Source organism: Canis lupus, chromosome X (genome assembly GCF_011100685.1).
Source record: "Canis lupus familiaris isolate Mischka breed German Shepherd chromosome X, alternate assembly UU_Cfam_GSD_1.0, whole genome shotgun sequence".
Taxonomy (NCBI): domain Eukaryota; kingdom Metazoa; phylum Chordata; class Mammalia; order Carnivora; family Canidae; genus Canis; species Canis lupus.
The window spans coordinates 21,243,727-21,268,753 of record NC_049260.1 but is presented as its reverse complement, the minus strand read 5'-3'; positions in this window follow the sequence as shown (position 1 = coordinate 21,268,753).

Here is a 25,027-nt window from a genome sequence, read left to right as displayed (position 1 = left end):
AAATAAGTCAAATCCAATTTAACAGCTTTATTTTAATTAGCATATATAATAGGATCCAATTTTTATAAAATTATTTCTCTCTCTACCCACTTTTCTATCTGTATGTGTGAATCAGGGATCTATGCAATGATTCCCAAAATATTAACATTGATGAATTCTGATGACAATTTGAGTTGGTTCAATTGTTTACTTTATTATATTGCTTGCATTTTTAGTGTACAGATTTCATTTCATAACAAAGTTAGATCCCCCCCCCCCCAAAAAAAAACATCAAATCTCTCAGAGAAAGTGAGAAAAATGCCACCATCCTATTCTCCCCATTGCCTGTACCCTCCATTTCTATGCCAACTGCTACTCCCGGGTGTCAAAAAGAAAAGCCTTTCTTCTCCTTTTGAAAAAACAGAACAAATCTCTCATCCATATAAACACCAAATAATAGATACCCAAGGAGATTTAGTTCAGTACTAGCCATGAGGTTATGAGAACTTATCCCCACAGGGCAGAGCCGTACAGCTCTGTCTTCATAGAACGTGTCTGAAATTTTGAATTGCAAAATGCAAGAATAAAAAGGCTAAGAACGGAATTTTACCATTTATCCACATCCAGTTCTATCAGTTCTGTGATATAATTCAGTGTGGAGGTTTGTTCAACTGCAGGTTAATATAGCGGATGCTGAATGAGTAGCTAATTATTCCCCAAAGTTACATAGTTTTTTATTCTGTTGTGAACAATCGGCAACATGGGTACTTTTTAATGATGATGATTTAGAGTTTTCCAATTTCATTTTTCTTCTTGGCCTTGTCATTGTGAGGACTACAAGAAACACAATTTAGTGCTGTTTGCTACGCTGTTACAGACTGAACGTAGGTGTCCCCTCCACACACCCAAAGTCACACATCAAAACTTAACCCAGAACATAATGGTTATTAGGAAGTGGAGTCTTTGGGAAGTGATTAGGTCATCATGAGGACAAAGAATGAAGAAGGCCATCTATGGGCCCTGAAGGCCTTGCTCTGGTACTCTCCAGCCTCAGACCTGGGAGAAAAGAATTCTGTGATTTATAAGCCACCCAGTCTGTGCTACTCTCTTATAGCAGCCTGAAAAAACGAAGACACTCTTCACTGTCTTCTTTAAGGAGAACCATTTCTTTTTACAATGGACTCCTCATCCACTTATTGTTCCGTCAGGATTCTTCTGATTTGGTCTTTAAAATCTGGCTTTACCTTTGCAACATGAGATTAACATGGTCAGAAACACTTAACATAAGCTCAAGAAGAAGGCTGGCCTCTTTATTGTGTTGAATTTGAGACCGTTCTGAGAGAATACATTTTTTAAAAAATATTACTCATCGCCATACTGTATACCTGAAACTAATATGCACTGCATGTTAATTCTCTGGAATTACAATTAATAACAATAAAATAAAAAAATATTGCTCCCACATTAAGTACAACTGAAACACTTCGGTTTTCATAATTCTTTCTTTATTGGAGCCAGAAGTTCAAATTTCTTTGTCAGCACTTGCCACGGTTGGTGAACGCTGAACAACAAAATAATTGGCACAATGAATCCCTGTGGTAATAATTAAAATAAAGTCACTACAGACCTCGTGGATTTAACCCTAATGCTGACTTATCATTTTAACACTTTGATCAACTATAACCCTAAAATTTCTTCGTGTTGTATGTATAGCTCACCACAAACTCAATGTGCTGGAGCTTGTTGGATAAAAAAAAAAAAAAAAAAAAAAAGTTCTGAATACATAGCACACAGATAGGACATATAAGCATATATTACCATAGAGAAGTTGGTGATACAAATTACACTTGACAGACCACATCTAGGATGATATGTTCAGTCCTCCATTCCATGGTGTACCAAAAATAATGAACTATAGAAAGTATATTCCCTTCATTCTGGAAGGGGACCAAAATGAGTGAGATCTAGAAATCAGACCAAGAGAAAAAAATATGACAGATATGGAATGACCCCTCAGTAAGGAGAGCCACAGGAAAAACCATGATAAGCTGGCAAATGGGATACTTTAAGGGAAGAATTTAAGTTATTAGGTGAATATTTGAGAGAAGAGATTACCAGTTAATAGATAAAATAACTATTAATAATATTATTAGAATGAAGTTTCATATAAAGAAATCAAACTCCCATCATTGGATGGATTTAAAAGGAAGTTTAAATGACCTGTGAAGTCATATAGCATGAAGAGGTGTATAATGTGATCAGAAAGTCTTCTTACCTGGCCCCCTAATTATTTTCTAAATCTGGCCATTTTACAGCTCTATTAATAAGGAAAGAAAATTTCAGTTTGTTAAAGCATAATAAAAAAGTCAGCTTTCAGTAAAGTGTCCAATTATAAACAGGGAGTGGTGAAACCAAAATCCAGATCTTATAAGTACAAATACGATCCACTAAGGTTTTTGTTTTTTTTACTGAACAAAACAGTGTTTGTATACATATATATTATCAACATAATACTAAAACATTTAACATCATGGTCATGGGAATATAAAAAGGAATTCTTTTAAAAAAATTTTTAAAAATATTTTATTTATTTATTCATGATAAACAGAGAGAGAGAGAGAGAGAGAGAGAGATTGGCAGAGACACCGGCAGAGGGAGAAGCAGGCCCCACGCTGGGAGCCTGACGTGGGACTCAATCTCGGGACTCCAGAATCACGCCCTCGGTCAAAGGCAGGTGCTAAACCACTGAGCCACCCAGGGATCCCCTAAAGAGGAATTCTTAATACATCTCCCTGAATCTTAATATTGTATCACTCAAGTATAATTGATAAGGCTTTTAGACATTTCACTGAATCTGGTCTTCCTGAGTGAAATATCTTCTGGGTTTGTCTCTCAAGTAGAAGGCACTTACACTTTAAAAAGCCCACTAATAGATCATTTAGATTATGCAAAGACAGATCTAGGAGTAAGGTTCACGAGGGTAGGCATTTTTATCTGTTCCCTGATCTCAAGTGCCTAGAACACAGCCTAGCACACAGTAGGTGCTCAACATTTACTGAATGAATGAATGAGTGAGTGAATGAATGAATGAATGAATGAATGGAGGTTGAGGTGAAATGGAACTAATATTTTTGAGTTCTATTCTAGCTTCTTCAAGTGAAGGGGAGGATGGTCTTGACTTCAGGAGATAAAAAACAGCTCTTGCTGAAGGAAAGAGGAAAAGGTATGATCAGGAGAGAGGACTGCGTAGAGGATGGCAAGAAGACAAGAGGGGACAGGATCTAATTCAAATCTCCCACAGTTCCTTGAATCAATCTAAGACCTAAAGGGATAATTGAATTACAAAGGCATTTCAGAACTAGAATTGTAGAAGCCAGTGAATTTCAAACAGTGTCTGGCGATGTAAGTTTAGAATTAAAAATATGTATTAGCAAAATTCAGAGAAGAAACTGTCTGCCCTAAAGGATTCTGAAGAATTTGTTTTTTCCCTCTAAAAAGAAAAATGGGATGGTTAGTCAGCAGAGCTGGGGCATTTATAACAATGTCTTTTCTCTCATCATTGATTTGTTTTCATTAGGTAAGTAGTTAGTGCTCTAAAGCTTTTTTTTTTTCTCCTTTTGCTCTTGGCCTTAACAAAATTGGTGGTTCTGGCACTGTCATTAATTCCATAGTTGCAAAATCCCTTAGAGAAACATAATAACTTTCATTTATTGAAAATACTAAGGGAAGGATAGTTTATTAGGTATTCGGATGACTGGATGTTGAGAAACATATCATTTATCATTTAAAATATCTCTGGTACAAGGGCATTAAGTGCATGCATATAAAACATAGAACATCTGGATTAAAACAGCAATGGCAATGAGATACGAGATCTTCATTACACCAGACAAGTGGATATTTGGGGACACATGGCTGACTGAGTTTTTCACATTTTACTAGCATATTTACAGATCAACAGAAAGAGTTTAGATGCTCCAATCCAATCCTAGAAGCTTAATTTTTTTTTTGTCCTTCTTATACATTGGTAACGACTGGGGAATGACTGGGAAAATTGTCCCATATCGCCAGTGTGTGAGATTCAATCACTAACAGACACAAACATGTCTAAAATTGACAAATTCTAAGTAGTAGCTCAGCCATACTGATAAACAAATTTGGTCACTAACTATGCTATTTATCATAAATATTCCCTAAGATGTCAAATCCTGGCATTAGATTACTCTAGAAATTAAGAGCTGGGAAGGATTTTGGAGATTATCCTCTCTGATCCATCAATTTTGTGGAAGATACAATCAAAATGATGATAGTAACACACATTCCCTGTTCTCAGGAAGCCATCAGTTTCACGGGACAAGAATCCCTACATAGGAAATTACAATACAGTGTAATCAGGGGAAAATGGAGACAGAGAATATAGCATTATACAGCAATGACATGATCTCTTGTTTTGGGGACCATGTGAAGAACAAAAGTAACCTGCCTGAAGACAGGACTCTGAAGTTGAATCAATAAAGACAGACAAAGAGTTGTGCAGTTTAAGGGGATCAATGGCATTTCTGGGAGTAGGAAAAAAAATCCCAGGAGGAAAGACAAACCACGGTGTGTTGAAAAAGCAGCAAGTAGGGGATCCCTGGGTGGCTCAGCGGTTTAGCGCCTGCCTTCGGCCCAGGGCATGATCTTGGAGTCCCAGGATCGAGTCCCGCGTCAGGCTCCCTGCATGGAGCCTGCTTCTCCCTCTGCCTGTGTCTCTGCCTCTCTGTCTCTAATGAATAAATAAATAAATAAAATCTTTAAAAAACAAAAAAAAAGGCAGCAAGTAGTCTACTCAGGTTGGTTGGCACACAGAAATGACAGTAAGATGGAGGATTCTGGGTGTCAGGAAAAGAAATAAATTTTACATACAGAGTCTATACGTACATATATGTGTGCATATATGCACGTATGTATGCACATATGTATGTGTCTGTATATGCATGTGGGCATCAAAATGTCACAACATGATACTTAGCCACACGACAAGCAACACACTCTATTTTCTATTTCATTCAGAAGTGTTGGCCAGTCCCTACTAATGTAAAGGACATGAGACATTAAAGTGTCATGATCTGGGGTTTGGAAGACACTCATGTGAAGGGTGAAGGCTGAGGGGCAATAAGCAAAGGTCAGATCATAATAAACTATTTAGATTAGACATTATGCATTGGGACATAGGGACTCATGGAAGGATTTTGAGCAGGGTAACCTAACACCATTTACATTGAGAAAGGTCATTCTAAATTGTCAGATAAAGGACTGAAAGGTTATGGAAAAGCAGAGCAACAGTAAGAGTTTTTCAAAGGTAATGTAAGCAATTTTGAATGGTACCAAAATGAAGATAGTTGCCTTGAGGATGCGGAAGAACAATTGAGAAATCAATAGAACTTAGTTGTTGTTTGGAAGAGGGGATAAATCAGAGAGGAAAGGCAGTCGTTACATTTTGAGGACTCCATCTTAGAAAATACGTGAACAGTAACACCAATCACTGAAATAGGAAAAAAATGAAAAGAACAGGTTCAAAGAGCTGAGATTAAGGATTCTGTTGGATATCCAAGGAGAGATCTCAAACCGCAACGTAAGTCTATGATTCTGGATAACAAGTGAAAGGTGTGGCTGAAGAGATCTGGAAACTAGTAGCATACATGAAATAGCTTGAAGCCATGATTTAAAACCCATTTATGTTCTCATTCATTTGGGGAATATAAATAATAGTGAAAGGGAATATAAGGGAAGGGAGAAGAAATGTGTGGGAAATATCAGAAAGGGAGACAGAACGTAAAGACTGCTAACTCTGGGAAACGAACTAGGGGTGGTGGAAGGGGAGGAGGGCGGGGGGTGGGAGTGAATGGGTGACGGGCACTGGGGGTTATTCTGTATGTTTGTAAATTGAACACCAATAAAAAATAAATTTAAAAAAACCCACTTATGGAATGTAAATGCTGATAATATATCATGACCCTTCAAGATCCACAAAACACTATTGTTACGTGTGTAGAGTACATTATCATTCTTATATACACATCAGGAAACTGAGGCTCAGGGAGTTTAAGTAATTTGCAAAGCTAACCTAAGTGCAGCCAGAACTCAAGACTCAATGCCAGCTTTTAACATGTGCATCTTCCCATTTTTTTCCAGTTTACCAAGATGTTCCTCCCCATCGTGCCATCTGCTTTAACTTAAGGTCATTAGAATAAACAAATCTCTCCTTGTCCAAATAATACCCAGTTCATCTGCATTTCTTAGTCGTTAATTATTTGGCTGTTTATAGCGGTTTGACTAATTAAACTCCATAGTTCAGAGAACATCATCATCATTCATCCCTGAAGGCCAGGCTCCTGTTCTATGTATTTATTCTCTTTTATCCCCGTTCAGTATTTCCATTCCCTGCCATTGACTCATTTTCCAATCTGTTAGGTATTCATTCTTTTATGTGTGTTGTGTTGTGTGCATACGTGTCAGTTTGTTTTGCTCTTACTGTTTTAACTTTGCCCTATCTTTTTAAGAGCTCTTTGTTTTTCAGAGCTGCTATGTACACATACCTGTTGTCTACAACTGCTACATACAATCCTGTAGTATGCACTCACCACATTTTACTCATCGCTTCCCTCTGAGGTCTGCGTGTGGTTGTCTTCAACATTTTCCCCCCAGCTTCCGTGAGATATAATTTATATATAACACTAAGTTACACGAAGTAATCATTTAAGCACTTTCTAATAAGGATCTATGTCAGAGTTCTCTGAGCTACATGTCCTGGTTAGAGAAGCAAGATCACAGGGTATGCAAACACTTAATTTCACTAAATGTTAACAGATTTTTTTTTTTCAGAATGGCTGTCCAAAGCACATAAACTTTAGTTTAAGAAATTCTTTCCAAAAAAAAAAAAAAAAAGGAAAAAAATTCTTTCCACCCCTAAGGTTCCCAAGATATTCTTCTACTTTTTCTTCTCTTAATTTTATCGTTTTACCTCTTATAATTATTACTCTCTCAATTGTGTATATTTATGTATATATACATGTATATATAGGTTGATCTACGTTTTATATAAAATAAGCTAGTTTTATTACCACCATACACTACCCAATCCATATTTTCCCTACAGGCCTTTAGTGTCACTGTTAGGATATATCAGTTTCCTTTATCAACATACTTCTGTCTTCTTTATAGCAGGGCTCCTGAGCCTTAAAAAGTACCATCTAACAGGTTTATTTTGTAGTTCAATCAACTGATCCCCAGTTTTTATAAATTTCACATTCTTCTTACTGCGATCCCTCCATGGAAGTGGTAGATCCCCTGATTTTAAACAATACAAATGATTCGACACAGTTGTATCAAGCCTCTCTGAACCTTAGCATTTGCCAAAAGCCTGTACAACTGGGTGGACAAAACACGCTCCTCAGAAACAGCCCAAGAAAGGAACACGAGCACTGACACAGGACTCTGGGCTGCAATAGCCCCAGTTGTCCCAGACTTATAGGGTGATGTGCAGACAATGACTTTCTCCCTAGGTTAAACCACTGTTCTAGTGGCCACCTACAGAGCTCGTGTAAAGTTTCAGATTCACTAACTGATACTTATGCTAAAGTAATTTGAGACATTTACTGTTATTAAATCTCATTATTTCCAACTTACAGATGTAGGCACTCTGAACAACTGGTAAAGGTGTCTTAGGACTCTTCCTCTCCCTACAACAAATCCCAGCAAAAATAAACACACAAATTCATCTGTGTACACTTAGTCACTCACTGTTTTCTCTACTGTAAGAGACTCTGTATCTTTCAAAGGAAGCTTTAAAATTTTTCTCCTTTAAGAAACACGGGACCTCTGAGCTATGGATAAACTTCAAAGACAGAGTTTTAAAGAGTATACTGTTAACCCATTCACTGTCCTATAACTCTGTTCTGGACCAGCAGGAAACAGTGAGCCTCCCCCTTCTCCTCCTGTTGTCACCAGCAGCCCCAGCAGGAGCTAGCTCTCCGCATCTGTTTGTAAACTCGAGTGTAAGGGCTGTTAATCCACGAATATTTGCAGAAGCCTATGCAAATTTATTCCAGATGAGGGCGGCCAATAGCTACTTCTCACACTTCTATTCTCTGTTATCATGCTGCCCACCTCAGCTCTGAGTAACAATTTGAACTTTACATTTGCCAAATGATGCTAGAAACATCTGTTGACTGATTTCCCCCAAAATAGCTCTGGGTGTCCAACCTTAGTCACCCCTATTCCAAAAGGTCAGACCATTTCAGCTTTCACTAATTGCCACGTTCTCTCTCCCTGTCGGCATCATTTCAAGACAAATTATCCCTTCCTCTGCTCTCTTTATCATAATCCTTTGAGTGATTTTCACCCAATGTTTGAATCTTTTAAAGTGATTGATAGTATTCATTTGAAGAGTGATCTCATCTCCTCTTTTAGATATTTCTTAATACTTTGGTTTTAGGAAAGCAAATGTGAAAGAGGACACAAGCTGATTCATTTCCCACTTCTGTTGCCTCTTTACAAACATTTATGCATTATTTTTGTGAGAGAAATTCTGTCACATGGTAATTAATTCAAAACCATTCTCATTTTCTGTTTCACATCCTTACTAGAAGACTCTTGAGTTAATATCTCTCCCAGGCCAACTTCAAACCTATCAAAATATTTATAAGTTATTATTAATATAATAAGAGTTATCTTCCTCTGAATGATTTTTTTCCTGTCATCCCTTTGAAAGCATTATTTTAAGAGTTTTTCATTTCCATCCTTTTCATGGTGCATAGGTTTCAGTTTTCTTAAGCATGGTTATGTCTGAAAGCTACAGCACTGTAAAGTGCTGAAACAGAGTAAGCCTCAAAAAATAGCAGAAGAAAGGCAGAAAACCAAAAAAACCACACCAAACCAAACCAAAACACCACACCTCTTTTTCAGCATTGTGAGCAAATGCACCAATCTTCAGAAGGTAGGGTCTAGAGCAGGTAAGCATTAAAGGGTTTCAGTTGGATTTGTTACAAGTAAAAATAGGGCACTAACTATTGTAATAAATGTCAATATCTAGAAGGAAAAAGCACCAACTTATTTAAGAGATTGATTCAGCATTTTAGTTATTATGTCTCCAGTAAGAAGAAAAAGAAAAAGAACCGAGGAATTCACTCAGGAAAAGAACAATGGCCCAGATGACCACAGAGGCAACGTTTAGGAGGGATGGTCCTGAAAAGTCTGATGAAAAAACTCAGCAGAAAGGAAAAAGGAAGAAATGGTGACAAAGAAGAAACTTGGAGAAGACAGAGTGTAACAGAGGCAGGGAAGAGGAAAATGCAAAGGGGGAAGAGAGAGAGGCGAAACGAGAAACAGTAATGCAGGGTTTAAAAGCAGATCCTTAGAATCACTGTGCAGATCCCACAGGCCAGCCTGCAGAGCGACTGCTATGCGGTTCTTTTCAGAACAGAAACTTAATTAAACATCCGCAGTCACATTTTTAAATTACATCATTGATAGTCTGTGTGTGTGTGTGTGTGCGTGTGTGTGTGTGTGTGTGAGAGACAGAGAGAGAGAGAGAGAGAGAGAGAGTAAAGGAGGGAGGAAGAGAAAAAGAAAAAGAGAGAGAGAGATCCAGATCAAGCCAGAGACAGATCACAAAGTCTACCATCCAATTCTACTCATAAATTTAATCAGAGTGGAGTATCTCAATGGTTAAGGGATTTATTTTCTTAATCACTAGTGCCATGACCTTGAGCATGATACTTGTCCCCTTTAAATTTCAATGTCCTCACCTATAAAATGGAGATTATAGCAACATCTATGTGGAGTTTTTATGAGGATTCACTTAGTCAACATATTTTCATAATTTAGAATAGCGCCTGAAATACAGTGAGTATGATATAAATGTTAGCTAGAAGTAGTAGTAGCGTTAGTAGCAGTTACAGTAGCACTGAAGAAGCTGTGGATGAACTGGGACTCAGAAGTGATCAATATTCTTCCTAGAAAATGGAGAGAATGATGTACACAGGGAGGAATCCAAGAATAGGAGTCAGGGAATAAGGATCTGTGTTTGATTTTTCCAATAGAAGGGTGTGTGACTTTTCAATTTAATATTCCAGAGCCTGGCTTTCATCAATTCTGACAAGAATGCATTGGCCTAATTTATACCAAAGTTCTTCACATATTAATCTTCAATGGTAGTTTTTATCTGATTTAAGTTGTCTTGGGCTCCAGCATGTAGACGATCTATCACTAAAGAGAGTGCCAGATGCTTGGCCCTGTGGTTTCACAGGATGTAATGGTGCTCATCCTGGTTACAGGATAAGCCACTTTAACATACTACTCTTGTGATCGCTCCATATTGTTTCTTACCGTGATCACTGCACCAAAACCTTTTAAAGAGGATCATGGCTGGACATGGTATAAAGAGAGTTCAGATATTCCCACCCAAGGTATAGGCCAAGTCCTTCCAGGAACAATGACTTCATGCTCCTCACCCTGCTATCTTTGCCTACTTCTCAGTCCACTTGGGGTGCATCCATTATAAAAACCTGAACAAACTTTTAGAAGAGCTAATGGCTGAATATTTATTGCTTAGTGTCTTAAATGAATCAGATTTGATATAAAATTCCATCATCTTAAGGTTTGGGGTAGGGTGCTCTCTGAGCTCTTAGGTCACCAGGCTGTACATGCCAACCCCCTTTATCCGTAACATGACTCTCTCTGAGGCTATGAAGTAGGTGCCATACCTTAGGAGTCTCTACTGTGGGGTTACACATTTCTTGTTAAGAAGGGGATAAACTAAAAAAAAAAAAAGAAGAAGGGGATAAACTGGGGCACCTGGGTGGCTCAGTTGGTTCTCCTTCTGCCCCTCCCCCTTGCTCATGCACACTTTCTTAAATAAATATTTTTTTTTAAAAGAAAAGGATAAACCTAAACGAATCCTGTATCTAAGCTTTCACGTTAGCTTTGGATAGAAATTTATAGGTAGGTAGGTAGGTAGGTAGGTAAGATTAAAAAGCCAATCTGCGGGGTTAAAAAAGAAGAAATGACTTATATTTAAAATTATGCCACTGGTGTGAAAAGGCAGCTTAACAACAATTTTTAGTGACAACATCATATTGATGAAATCCAGCAGTGCCAAACCCATGGAGAGAAAATTTAAGTAAAACTTTGAAAAAATAGGATAAATCATAACTCAGGAGTCGCACTAGAGATTTGACTACTATGAGCTTATCGGCCACCCAATATCTAATTATATGAAATTCCCATACTTAATTTTAAAGGTCATGGTTTGATATATATACACACAGATACATATATTCAGATACATATAATCTGATATATGTAGGTATGTGCATACTTATATATACGTGCATTATTTTTACTAGGCTTTCCTATATGCTTCCCATTAGACTTCAGGTAAGAAACAAAAAGTTTTAATAAGAATATACACAGTTATGAGTAGAGACACATTTTATATTCTCTGTTTCCCTGAGTTATTCACAATGAATGATATTAAGTTTTTCTTATTAACTTATGAAACTTTTAATATTACAATCCTAAATTACATTCCCATGAAGTTCACAAATGTGTTTTCTTGATATTGCACATTGAAATTCTGCCTGAGTTATTTACTTAATTTTTCACTTTTCACTTATTCAGTCTTTTATCCTTTTCCTCCATCACTACTGCAAAATATGAAGATTCATTTTTTTTACTCAACAAGTATATATTGATTCCTCAATAGTTATGTAAGTTTCTGGGAACCATTATCCGTCAGGTATCTTAGCCTTCTCCCGATTCTTTTCTTGACTAAGTCTGAAATTGGCTTCACCATTCCTTAAACTTCTTACAACTTAGTAAAGTAGCAAATCATTTTATGAACTCACTGTATCCTTTCAAGATAATCAATATTAGGAAGTGCATTCAACTGTCAGAGATAACTTTTCAGACAATAATTACAGAGCACAATGGCAGCTTCTCATTCATCAATGTAAAAAGTGTCTATAGGCAGAAAAAAAAGGGTCTAAGTCATCAGAGATTCTGCTTCTGAAATATGCTTTTTTTTTTTTTTTTTTTTGATACACCCAGTAGTTGGGCTTCATTGTGGAGAGCACTGGCTTTGTAACAAAACAGTGATACGTTACAAGAAGGTGGTTTGTCCTGGCAGCTGTTTCTCAGCATACTTGCTTCACAGATGACAAAAGATCACTCAGACTATTAACACCATGTTTTGTTGTCATCCTTTGATGGGGGAACTTCCACCACCACATATAAAGTGTAGTAAAGCTATTTTTTCCTCAAACAGTACTATCAGAATTTGGGGAAAATATTTATTTGGCAAGCCTGTATTGGCAGCTATTTATATATTGAATATAGATGGAAAACTTAAATGTTTTAAGTAACATATGGAATGAATGAGAAAAATATGTTTGATCATGAGAAGTGCTGAGCAAATGCACATGGCTAGTTTCAAGCAACTCTAACCACATGTATCATTGATTACAGCTTAACAGTATCATTTTTTGGTCTCAAGAATCACAACTTTCCATGTATTAGATTTAAGAGCAAGAAAACTAGCTTTGTGCTCTTTCCAAAGAAACTCATAAAAAGTCCATTATATTTTATATTCTCTCTTCTTTAGAGCATTAGAATTACAAAAAATTAAACCCTTCCTTATCAAAATTGCATGTCACCTTGTGGATCATAGGAAAAGCATAGAAAACAGAACAAAAATCACAAAATGAGCTTTATGAAAAGGGACTGTAGGACTTAGCTCATTGTGATAGAAACACTTCTGTGTCAAGTTAGTTTTACTAAAACTGGGATCTGAATTTTATTTAAGTTCAAAAGGATCTTCTTTCAAGAAACACTTATTGGATGGTTACTAGATACAACATGATACTGCTAGTACTACATACACATTTCAATTAGTACTCAGAAAGATACTATTCACTAGCTGTTTTAGTTTCTTCTTTATATATATATATTTTTTTATTTTTATATTTTTAAAGATTATTTATTTATTCATAAGAGACAGAGAGAGAGGCAGAGACACAGGCAGAGGGAGAAGCAGGCTCCATGCAGGGACCGCTGAGCCACCCAGGGTTGCCCTATTTTTATATCTTACAATAGATGTGAAAACAGAAGCTCAGAGTTGTCAAGTAACCTCCCTATGATACATAGCTGTGAAGTAAATAATATCAAATTAAAATGCAGGTCTAACCCCAAAGCATTTGTTCTTTGCATTACATCACACTGCTTCTATAAACTCCCCTATTTATTGTAGTCTAATGGGTTATCTTCGAAATGCTTAGTTTCTACATCCATTTTAATTTTAGAACTATCTCTTATTGTACTTCCTTCCTCTCTTCCCCAGATTTCTATCTTACACTGTGCTTTACCATCATGGGGTAAAAAAAGTGATTCTTCCAAAAAATATTTATGGAGCAACAGCTCTGTTCTCAGCACTGTTGGGAGATTAGGAGAGAATAAGACTTGGTCTCATGATTTGTGAAACCCCAGGAGGTAAGAGGGTAAAAGCAGAACGTGCACACACAATAATAATCATATACTAATTAGCTTCTAATTGACATATGAATTAACATCTGTGTGTCAAACATTGTGAGATAAGTACTTCACATGTAAAACTACTAATTCTAACAACATCCCTATAGAACAGAAATGATCAAGATGCCCAACTTATCAGTGAGGTTATCATGGTTTAGGAAGTTAAATAATTTTTCCAAAGAAATTTTTTTTTTAGATTTTATTTATTTATTCATGAAAGACACAGAGAAGCAGAGACATATGCAGAGGGAGAAGCAGGCTTCCTGCAGGAAGCCCGATGTGGGACTCTATCTTAGGACCCCAGTAGCACGACCTGAGCCAAAGGCAGACACTCAACCACTGATCCACCAGGTGTCCCAGAAGACAGTTTTGTAAGAGACAGAAATCATATTTAAATTCATGCTCTAAAGGGAATCTCAAATTAAAGTGATGACCTTCTCTTCCCAATTTGAAGATACCCACCCTTGCTCCATACACCTATCAAAAAAAAGATTTATTTCTTTCAACTTAAATACATGAAATACTTAACTTATTAATATGGCAATTCATAAGTATATTTAAATAATCTATTTTGGAAAATAATCTATTAATCAAGAAACAGCCTTTCTTTTTATATTATCACATTTTGGGAAGCAATTGTTATTGTCACACTTTAATATCAGGATCTTCAACTCACTGGAGCTAGGGTTCAGGCATCTAATGCAGATTCCTGAACACTTTGTTGTTACCTTCACCAACACTGCTTGAGCCATAGCACTTTCTCACTCCATTGATAACGCTGTCACTGGTAACTGTGGTTAGATATGATTTTTGAGGCAACAAATGAAGCTACTAATGGACTCAGATTTCCAGTGCTGGTGATAGAACCAACCAAAGTCTACCAGCCTTTGTATGTCTCTATAAATAATGAGGCTGAGGAGAAGACAGTTTCTCTGTGGCATGGCTCACCCACAGAAATGCTCATGTCGTGATCTTGGGATCATGGGATCAGGCTCTGTACTCAGCAGGAAGTCTTCTTGAGATCGTCTGTGTCCCTCCATCTCTGCCCCTGCCCCCATTGACTCTCTAAGATCTTTTAAAAAGAGAAAGAAGGGGACGCCTGGGTGGCTCAGCCGTTGAGTGTCTGCCTTTGGCTGGGGGCGTGATCCCGGAGACCTGGAATTGAGTCCTGCATTGGGCTCCCTGCATGGGGCCTGCTTCTCCCTCTGCCTGCGTCTCTGCCTCTCTCTGTGTGTGTCTCTCATGAATAAATAAATAAAATCTTTAAAAAAAATAAATTTGATAGATACTAAAGATAAATAAAATTTGAAAGCTCCTGTCAAAAAAAAAAAAAAAAGCACCCATAAGCACCGATTTTCATATTCGTATGGCTGCTGTTTGCTTTGTATTCATCCTGTAAGTGGTTATTTGTTGAAATATAGCCAAGTATTGCTGGGTTTTAGTGTTCCTTAACAGACTTGTTTACAATTTCCAACATGTATAGTTGTAAAATTATGAACCTAGGAAGTCCAAAGAAGATTTTTGATCTAGACACAATAACAGAAATAATTGTCTTGGGATACACTTAGTGCACAGAAAACTTAGCCTTATATACTAATGAAAATAGAAGTGAATAAATTAATACAAATTAATCGTCCAACTGGGAAAAAAATAATAAAAAACTAAATGGAAAATAATAATGAAAGACAAATTTGATGAAGTTGAAAAGAGAAAGTAAAATAAATAAGCTTTTAAAAAAAATCTGTAGGGGCACCTAGGTGGCTCAGTTGGTTAAGCATCTGCCTTCAGGTTAGGTCATGACCTCAGGATCCCAGGATGGAGCCCCACATCAAGGTGCCTGCTCAGTGGGGAGTCTGCTTCTCCCCCCTGCACCTCCCTACTGCTTGTGTGAGTGGTCTCTATCTCAAATAAAATAAAACCTTAAAACAAAATCTGTAAAACAGATCAACCACTTGCTAACCTAATCAAGTAAAGAGAGCACAATATTAGAACAAAATAAGAAATGACTTGGCAAAAATAATCACTAAAGGACTACATTTTTGATTTGGCAAAAATAATCACTAAAGGACTACATTTTTAAAATTATGCTGGACTTCTCCCATTTGCCCCTCCCTACTTTCTTTGCTCTGCCTCATGCCAAGAGAAGGCTAACTCAAAATTTGCAAGCTTCCTTGCCCTCTGGTTTTCATTTGGGTTTGGCCAAATGGAGAATCTGAGAACGGTAAGGAAATGAGAATGGGCTATTATTGCCCCCAAGAACCCTCCCACTAAGCTACTTTTGACTATCTGCATTCCTTCCCCCAATACTACAGTTCCTGCTAGGTGGCCTTCACTATAAAGGCAGCCCTCTCTGGCTCCAGTAATCGCTCTTTTCCCTTGTCTCTTCTCTGCTTTGGTGAGAGCTCCTCATTGTTAAAAGCCCAAAACCCTGTACTATTTCTCTTTGAGTTCCTTAAACCTTGCCCACATCTTGGTTCTTTTATTGGAACTCTCCTCAGAATGCTCAGGTTAAATATGCCAACTATTTTTTTTGCAGGATTCTAACATAGAAAAATCAGAGTGTATATAGTATTTGCAAAAATATGTGAAAAACAGGTTAAGTCGGAATCCCTGAGTAGCTCTGTGGTTGAGCATCTGCTCAGGTGGTGATCCCAGGACCCTGGGATTGAGTCCCACATTGGGTTCCCTGTATGGAGCCTGCTTCTCCCTCTGCCTATGTCTCTGCCTCTCATTCTGTGTCTTTCATGAATAAATAAATAAAATCTTTAAAAACAAACAAAAACAAAACAAAATAGGTTAAGTCGATATTTTTCTAAGAAATATAATTTACCAAAATAGATTCTAATAGAAAAAGTACGAACAGATAACAAACACAGAAGGAACGGAGAAAGTTACCAAGTAACTACCCACTCCTAAGAGGCCAAGCCCAGGTCCAAAGACACACAGCCAATTTAGCAAAGGCCAAAGAGACCCAATGCCACTTAATGGTTTCAGAGCACAGAAAAAAAGGGACATTTACAAAGTGAATTTAACACTGATGCAACCACTTGACAGAAACTGGACAATAAAGAAACGTGCAGACCAAATTCACTTATGACTGTCAAAGCAATAATCCCAAATAAAATATTAGCAAGCAGAATTCATTAAGTTATCACAACCATAGCATATCACGAGCAAGTGAGGTTTTCTAAGTCTAAGAATGGTTTCATATTAAGTAACTTATTAAAATAGCTGACGGTATTAATAGAGCTCAGGAGAACGATCATGTGATAAACTTCATGGATGCTAAAAAGATCCTCAAAAAAATCTTCAACATCCATTTCGATTAAAAGCTCAATGATTATTTTTCAAAGTATTATTACACACACATATGCATGCCTCAAAGCCAGCATCTTACTTACTAAAGGCCAAGAGCATCAGTGCTATAATGAATAAGGCAAAGATATCGACATTCTCTGCTACTATTTAATGCTTTATTTGAGGTGTTTGTTTCTTTGGCTGTGCAGAAGTGAAAAGGCAACCTATGGGGTGCAAAAAAATATTTGCAAATTATGAAACTAGTAAGTGTTTAATATCAAAAATAAATAAGGAGCTCCTACAACTCAATAGTGAGAAAAATAAGTAACCCAATTTAAAAATGGGCAAAGGACTTAAATAGACATTTCTCAAATGGCCAACGGACACAGGAAAAGATGTCAATATCACTAATCACCAGGGAAATGCAAATCAAAACCACAATGAACTGTTACTACAAAGCTATTAGAATGGGTATTATCAAAAAGATGAAAGGTAGCAAGTGCAGTGAATAGCAAAAGAATGTGGAAAAGAGAATGCTTGCTCACTGTTGCTGGAAATGTAAACTGATACAGCTATTATGGAAAACAGCATGAAGATTCCTCTAAATAAGGGCAACCCCGGTGGCGCAGCTCAGGGCGTGATCCTGAAGATCCTGGATCAAGTCCCGCGTCAGGCTCTCTGCATGGAGCCTGCTTCTCCCTCTGCCTGTGTCTCTGCTTCTCATTCTCTCTCTGTGTCTCTATGAATTAAAAAAAAAAAAAAGATTCCTCTAAATATTAAAAATAGCACTACACTATGATCCAGCAATCCCACTTCCAAGTATACACTCAATGGAAATGAAAACAGGATATCAAAAAGATATCTGCATTCCCATGTTTATTGCAGCCCTATTCCTAATAGCCAAGATATGGAAACAACCTAAGTGGCTGTCAATGGATAAATGGATTAAGAAGATGAGAAAAAAAGAAATAAAGATGCGAGACACACACACACATGAATATTAGCCATGAAAAAGAAGGAAATCCAAGCATTTGCAACAATACAAAGAGACCCAGAGGATATTACGCTAATTGAGATATACCACGCAAAGAAAGACAAACGTCGTGTGTTACCACTTATGTGTGGAACCTAAAAAGGCTTTTAGTCATAAATACAGAGAGTAAAATCGTGGTTACCAGGGGTTGGGGATGGGGGTGGGGGGTAGGGGAATAGGAGAGATGTTGTTTAAGCGTACAAACTTGCAACTAATAGATAAGTCTGGGAGATCTAATGTACAGAACAGTGAATATAGACAATATTGCACTATAATCAAACTTGCTAAGAGACTAGATCTTAATTTTCCCCTCACAAAAAAATGATAATTCTGTTATGTAACAGAGTTATGAACTACTATTACAATAGCAATCATATTATAATATATAAATGTATCAAGTAAAAAATAAATTTATGTATTTTTCTTAAATTTCCAAAGGCAAGAAAAAGACAGGGAAATGCTAACAAATTCCATGAAAGCTCAGGTTTCTTTTTTTTTTTTTTAATTTATTTATGATAGTCACACAGAGAAAGAGAGAGAGAGAGAGAGAGAGAGCGCGGCAGAGACACAGGCAGAGGGAGAAGCAGGCTCCATGCACCTGGAGCCTGACATGGGATTCGATCCTGGGTCTCCAGGATCGCACCCCTGGCCAAAGGCAGGCGCTAAACCGCTGCGCCACCCAGGGTTCCCGAAAGCTCAGGTTTCTAAGGCTGTTCTACCAGAGTCAGGAATAGCAAAATCTAGAGTTTAGGGTAGAAACAATAAATGCCAGTTATCACCAGAACTTCTCGTTGCATTTATCACTAAGTAGCTGAGCAGACAAATCAATAAAATGCAAAATAAATTTCACCTGCACTCCTTTTTCCTTGAAAATAAATGATGAACGATTAGATTCGCCTGATGTTTCAGAATAGCTGACATTTTAGAATAGGTAGATGCATAGATTACTTGGCTGCTAGTACTTAAAGAGTGTAGTAAGCACTACAGAGATGAAAAAATTTAAAATGAATTCTAAAACTAGGGCCAAAAAAGGAGTTATGAAATCTCACTAATATTTTTTGGAACAGTGTCAAGACTTTCAAAATGATCAGCAATGTCTGGGTGCATGTCCAAAAGAATTCAAAGCAGGATCTCAAAGAGATATATGGAGACTCATGTTCATTGCAGCATTATTTACAATAGCCAAGAGGTGGAAGCAACCCAAGTGTCTGCTGGTGGGTGAATGGATAAAGAAAATGTCATAGATACATATGGTGAAGTATTATCCAACCTTAAAAAAGAAGGAGATCTTATTGCATAGCACAACATGGATGAACCCTGAAGACCTAAGGCTAAGTGAAGAGAGTCACACAAACCCCCCCCCCCACACACACACAAAAAAAACCCAAAACAAAACAAAGAAACAACTACCTTGTGATTATACTCATAGGAGTTCTCTACAGTAGTCAAACTTAGAGGAAAGGAAAGTTAAATGGTAGTTACTAGGGACTAGGGGAGAAGGAAATGGGGAATTGATGTTCATTGGGGATATGGTTTCAGTTTTGCAAGATGAAAAAGTTCTAGAGATCTGCTGCACATTGTGAAGAGAGTTAATGCTACTGAAATGTACTCTTAAAAATGGTTAAGATGGTACATTTTAGGATATGTGGAGGTGCTTTTTTTTTTTTTTACTACATTTAAAAAAAATCAGCCATGGATTTGGTTTACCACAGTTACTGTAGTGATTAAAAATAAGGACTTGATGATTGATTGAAACTGGATTTGAACCCTGGCTCTACTACATTCTAATACTGTGACCTTGCAAACATTACATGAACTTTCTGTACCTACATTATCCATAAAATGGAGACCTGTAAACAGCCTAGACTCAGGAGACAGAGCACCCAGATTCTAGTACCATCTGTGCTGCTTCCTTTTTATAACTTTGTGAAATTTATTTAACCTCTGTAAGCCTCAGATTTCTAATGTATAAAATGTGAATACTACTACATTTTCTCTGTAAGGATAAAATGAGTTCATGTATTAACAGCATATCACAGTATGTCAGGCACATCGTATTCACTAATTAAACTGATATTTATTAAATACACAATATGTGCCAGGCACTGTTCTAGACTCTGGGTAAGGGCCTAAGGAGTGTGTAGCTGGTGGCGGGAGAGTGTGGGCCTCGAGCTGGAATAGGCTTGGCAAGATCTACAAACAGGCAGGGGGACCCTGTGACAGTGGCGCAGTCAGGGAGGGGGAGAATGGTAGGAGGTAAAGTAAGAGGAATGACAGTGGCCGATCCCTTTAAGGGCCTTGAAGTCCATTGTAAGGACTTCAATTTTGATTTTGAATGAAACGCATAGCTATTAGAGGGCAATTTTGATACTGAGTGAAACGCAGAGCTATTAGAGGGCTGGGACAGAGAAGCAACTTAAGCTGACTTATATCTCAAAAAAACTCATTCTGACTTCTGGGTTCAGAACAGATCTTAGGGGGCATTGGTAGTGGTACTTGATTTTTTTTTTAAGTAGTAGCTGCAGTTAATATGATATCTTATCCTATTATCATGTCTTACCAAAGGCAGGCATGAAACACCCATAACGCTTTGCTGACAATCCCAGCTTGCACAGAAGATTGTACACAGTAAATGCAGAGACAGCATCAACAGAAAACCTGGCCAGTGCTTTAATGACTTATTCTTTGCACTAGGGGTTGATTCTGAGGGCTTCTCCTCTGGGCAGAAGTAGACTTTGTAGACAATAAAGAAGGACCCCTAGTACAGGCTGAGTGAAAGCAGTGGCCTGGCACTATGACCTGCAGGTTTTCAGCTAAAAGATTTCTACCTTCAAAGGCAGAAAACAGGTAGTGGAAGCTGATCTGCATCTTCCAGGGGGCTTGTTTTTCTCCTTCTAACTGGGATATGAAAGGTTCATGGAAATGCTGGTCAAGGGTAGAAATACTGGTCTGGTATCTGACTTAGGACAATTCTTTATCTTCTTAGTGAAAATCATTTTAGCTTTTCATTCTTGATGACTAAGTAACAAAAGCATACAACTAACCACTCTTAAAACGTGGAGAAAATGCAGGTAAACTCAAACTTGTCAAGGAATCAGTTCCTCCTGAATAACCCGTCTGTTTGCATCTAACTCAGAGCAACAAGCAGAGACAGGAGAGCAACCTCTGAGGCCTTACGTGATCCTGCTCACCCTCCACTGGGGTTCTTTCCTCAAAGCATTCTATAATCTCCTGCTCTCCCTGTGTGTGCTAGAGCCACACAGGCCTCCTTCCTGTTAGCCAAGCACAAGTGTACTGGCATGAATGGTGGTCCTCAAAAAAGATGCGTCCAGTGTAATAATAGTATGGCCTTATTTGGAAAAAAGGTTCTTTGCAGATGTAATTAAGTATCTTGACTGAAATTATTCTGGGTGACCAGAGTGGGCCCTAAATTCAGCAACAACCATCCTTACAAATTACACACAACCATCAAAATCCTAGAGAAGAACACAGGCAACACCCTTTTTGAACTCGGCCATAGTAACTTCTTGCAAGATACATCCACGAAGGCAAAAGAAACAAAAGCAAAAATGAACTATTGGGACTTCATCAGGATAAGAAGCTTTTGCACAGCAAAGGATACAGTCAACAAAACTCAAAGACAACCTACAGAATGGGAGAAGATATTTGCAAATGACATATCAGATAAAGGGCTAGTTTCCAAGATCTATAAAGAACTTATTAAACTCAACACCAAAGAAACAAACAATCCAATCATGAAATGGGCAAAAGACATGAACAGAAATCTCACAGAGGAAGACATAGACATGGCCAACATGCACATGAGAAAATGCTCTGCATCACTTGCCATCAGGGAAATACAAATCAAAACCACAATGAGATACCACCTCACACCAGTGAGAATGGGGAAAATTAACAAGGCAGGAAACAACCAATGTTGGAGAGGATGTGGAGAAAAGGGAACCCTCCTACACTGTTGGTGGGAATGTGAACTGGTGCAGCCACTCTGGAAAACTGTGTGGAGGTTCCTCAAACAGTTAAAAATAGACCTGCCCTACGACCCAGCAATTGCACTGCTAGGAATTTACCCCAAAGATACAGATGCAGTGAAACGCCGGGACACCTGCACCCCGATGTTTATAGCAGCAATGGCCATGATAGCCAAACTGTGGAAGGAGCCTCGGTGTCCAACGAAAGATGAATGGATAAAGAAGATGTGGTCTATGTATACAATGGAATATTACTCAGCTATTAGAAATGACAAATACCCACCATTTGCTTCAACGTGGATGGAACTGGAGGGTATTATGCTGAGTGAAGTAAGCCAGTTGGAGAAGGACAAACATTATATGTTCTCATTCATTTGGGGAATATAAATAATAGTGAAAGGGAATATAAGGGAAGGGGGAAGAAATGTGTGGGAAATATCAGAAAGGGAGACAGAACATAAAGACTGCTAACTCTGGGAAACGAACTAGGGGTGTTGGAAGGGGAGGAGGGCGGGGGGTGGGAGTGAATGGGTGACGGGCACTGGGGGTTATTCTGTATGTTAGTAAATTGAACACCAATAAAAAATAAATAAAAAAAAAATTACACACAACAAGACACAGATACACAGAGAAGGCCAAGCCAGAGACACAGAGGAGAAGGTCATACAGAGATGAAGGCAAAGAGTAAAGTGATGCAACCACAAGCAAGAAACACCTTGGGCCATCAGAACTGGAACAGGCAAGGAAGGATTCTCATTCTGAACCCATGGAGGGAGTGTGGCCCCGTACATAGCTTGATTTCAGACTTCTAGAATTGTCAGAGAACATATTTCTGTTGTTTTAAGCCAACTGGTTTATGGTAATTTATTATAGCAGCTCTAAGAAACTAAAACAACCAGACAACAGGTATTTTCCTCTCAGGACCTTTGCACTTGCTATTTCCTCTGCCTGGACTCTCCAGATACTTGCATGACTATCTCCAGCAATTCCTTTGATTCTTTGTTCAAATATCACCTTCTCCATGAAACCTTCTGTGACTACCCTGTTTAAAAGTGCAACTTGTGGGGCACCTGGGTGGCACAGGTAGTTAAGCATCTGACTCTTGGTTTCAGCTCAGGTCATGAGCTTGGGGTCATGGAATCGAGTTCTGCATCAGGCTCTGCACTGAGTATACGGTCTGCTTGAGACTCTCCCTCTCCCCCTTCCCTCTGCTCTCTCTCTCATATAAATAAATCTTTTTTTTAAAGTGCAACTTGTGTGACATTCCCTATCCCCCTTCCTAGCAGTGTTTTTCAAAATCAATTTTTCATGTACTATATAATTTGCTACTTGAATTTTTATTACCTGTTATATTAATTTCCCAGGGTTGCCATAACAAATTACCACAAACTGGGTGGCTTCTGACAATAGAAATTTATTTTCCCAAAGTTCTGGAGGCTCTAAGTTTGAAATCAGGAGGCCGGTTGTGCCATGCTCCCACTGAAGGCTCTAATGAAGGATCTTCCTTGCCTCTTCTTAGCTTCTGGTGGTTGCTGGTAGTTTTTGGCATTCCATGGCTAATGGATGCATCATTCCAATCTCTGCCTCTGTTGCTATGACAATATCTGTCTCCCTCTACTAGACTATAAGCTCCATCAGAGCAGGCATTCTTGACTATGTAGGAGCTAGAGCCACTGTAGCCATGAGAAAGACACTTGATAAGCATTTGTACAAAGTACAAGTAAATTAATATGGCTAATGAAATCAGGCTGCCTAGGGAGACACAGTCAAATCAGTTGGATATAGACAAAAATTTTGCAAATTCTTAGAAAGATATGCTAGAATATGCACAGCTACCAGTATGTTGACTAATTCATATAATTAATATATTTTCAAAGGAAATATATTACCTTCCCAAAGGATTCAGAGTCACTTATTTGTTTCTGAGCTTCTTTTAGGTACATAATCACTTTTGTCCTTGATTTCATGTCACTAGTATAAACTTACAGTCCTTATTTCTCTGTATCCTACCTCTATATTACCTCAAATGGAAGTATTTGTTAAGAGGATTTAATCTATTGGCAAGGGATGCCTGGATGGCTCAGCAGTTGAGCTCTGCCTTCGGCTCAGGGCGTGATCCTGGGGTTCAGAGATTGAGTCCCACATTGCGCTCCCTGAGGAGAGCCTGCTTCTCCCTCTCCCTTTGCCTGTGTCTCTGCCTCTCTGTGTGTCTCTCATGAATAAATAAATAAAATCTTTAAAATAATAATCCATTGGCAAAACATTCAGCACCTAAACAGCTGAATACAAAATTTTAAATTCCAGTGTGAGGCTTCCAGGTATAAAAGAGCATCCAATTTCTGACATTTATTGAATACTTCAACATATTAATGTCATTTTTTTAAAAAGCTCTCTAAAAGGTAAATCATTTAAGAGCAAGAGCTCAAGTTTCTATTAATAGCAATGGGTAATGTTCATTCTTTAAGTGAAAACCGTTGGTGGCAACATTATTCCAAGTAGAATCACTTAAGAAGGCCTCTGGGTCTGTATCTAATATCAGAAGCCACTGCTCACCTCACAAAAAGAGTAACTGTTCATCACCAACTGAGTCCTGATCCTGATAACAGGACAGCACAGAAGGTCTCTGCTCCCTCTACCTCAACACATTTCTTTTAATGAGGAGGTGTTGTGATCTTTTCTTCTATAGAACTAAACCTAACATAAGGAGGAAAAGTAATGTACTAGGTCTTTTCAAATGTCATTTTTCAAATATATTTTTGTCAATATGGATGCTTGGTGTATTATTATGAAATGCTAAAATATCCTACTGAGGCTTTCTTTATTTTACTAAGCTCCTTTGCAGGAGAAGCAGCAGCAGCGCCATCTTCTGGAATAAATGGAATGTGAAATAATTAATGGTGTTTGTAAACCTCAGAGTTCTGAGGAAAAATAGATCATCTACATGTACGCAGCAAAATGAAAAGCCTGCAAATAAATCTTAGGTATTAATCATCACAGAAGAAAGTAACATGGAATAAATTTCTGGTGTCAAGGAGCAACTGCCTAAGGACAACAAACCTCTCTTCTAGCACAAGCTTGTGTGGGTAGCTTATGCCATCGTGGCATTATTAACAAATAAATGACACAAAATGGGAGTAAAACATATATTCTGGAAATTAAC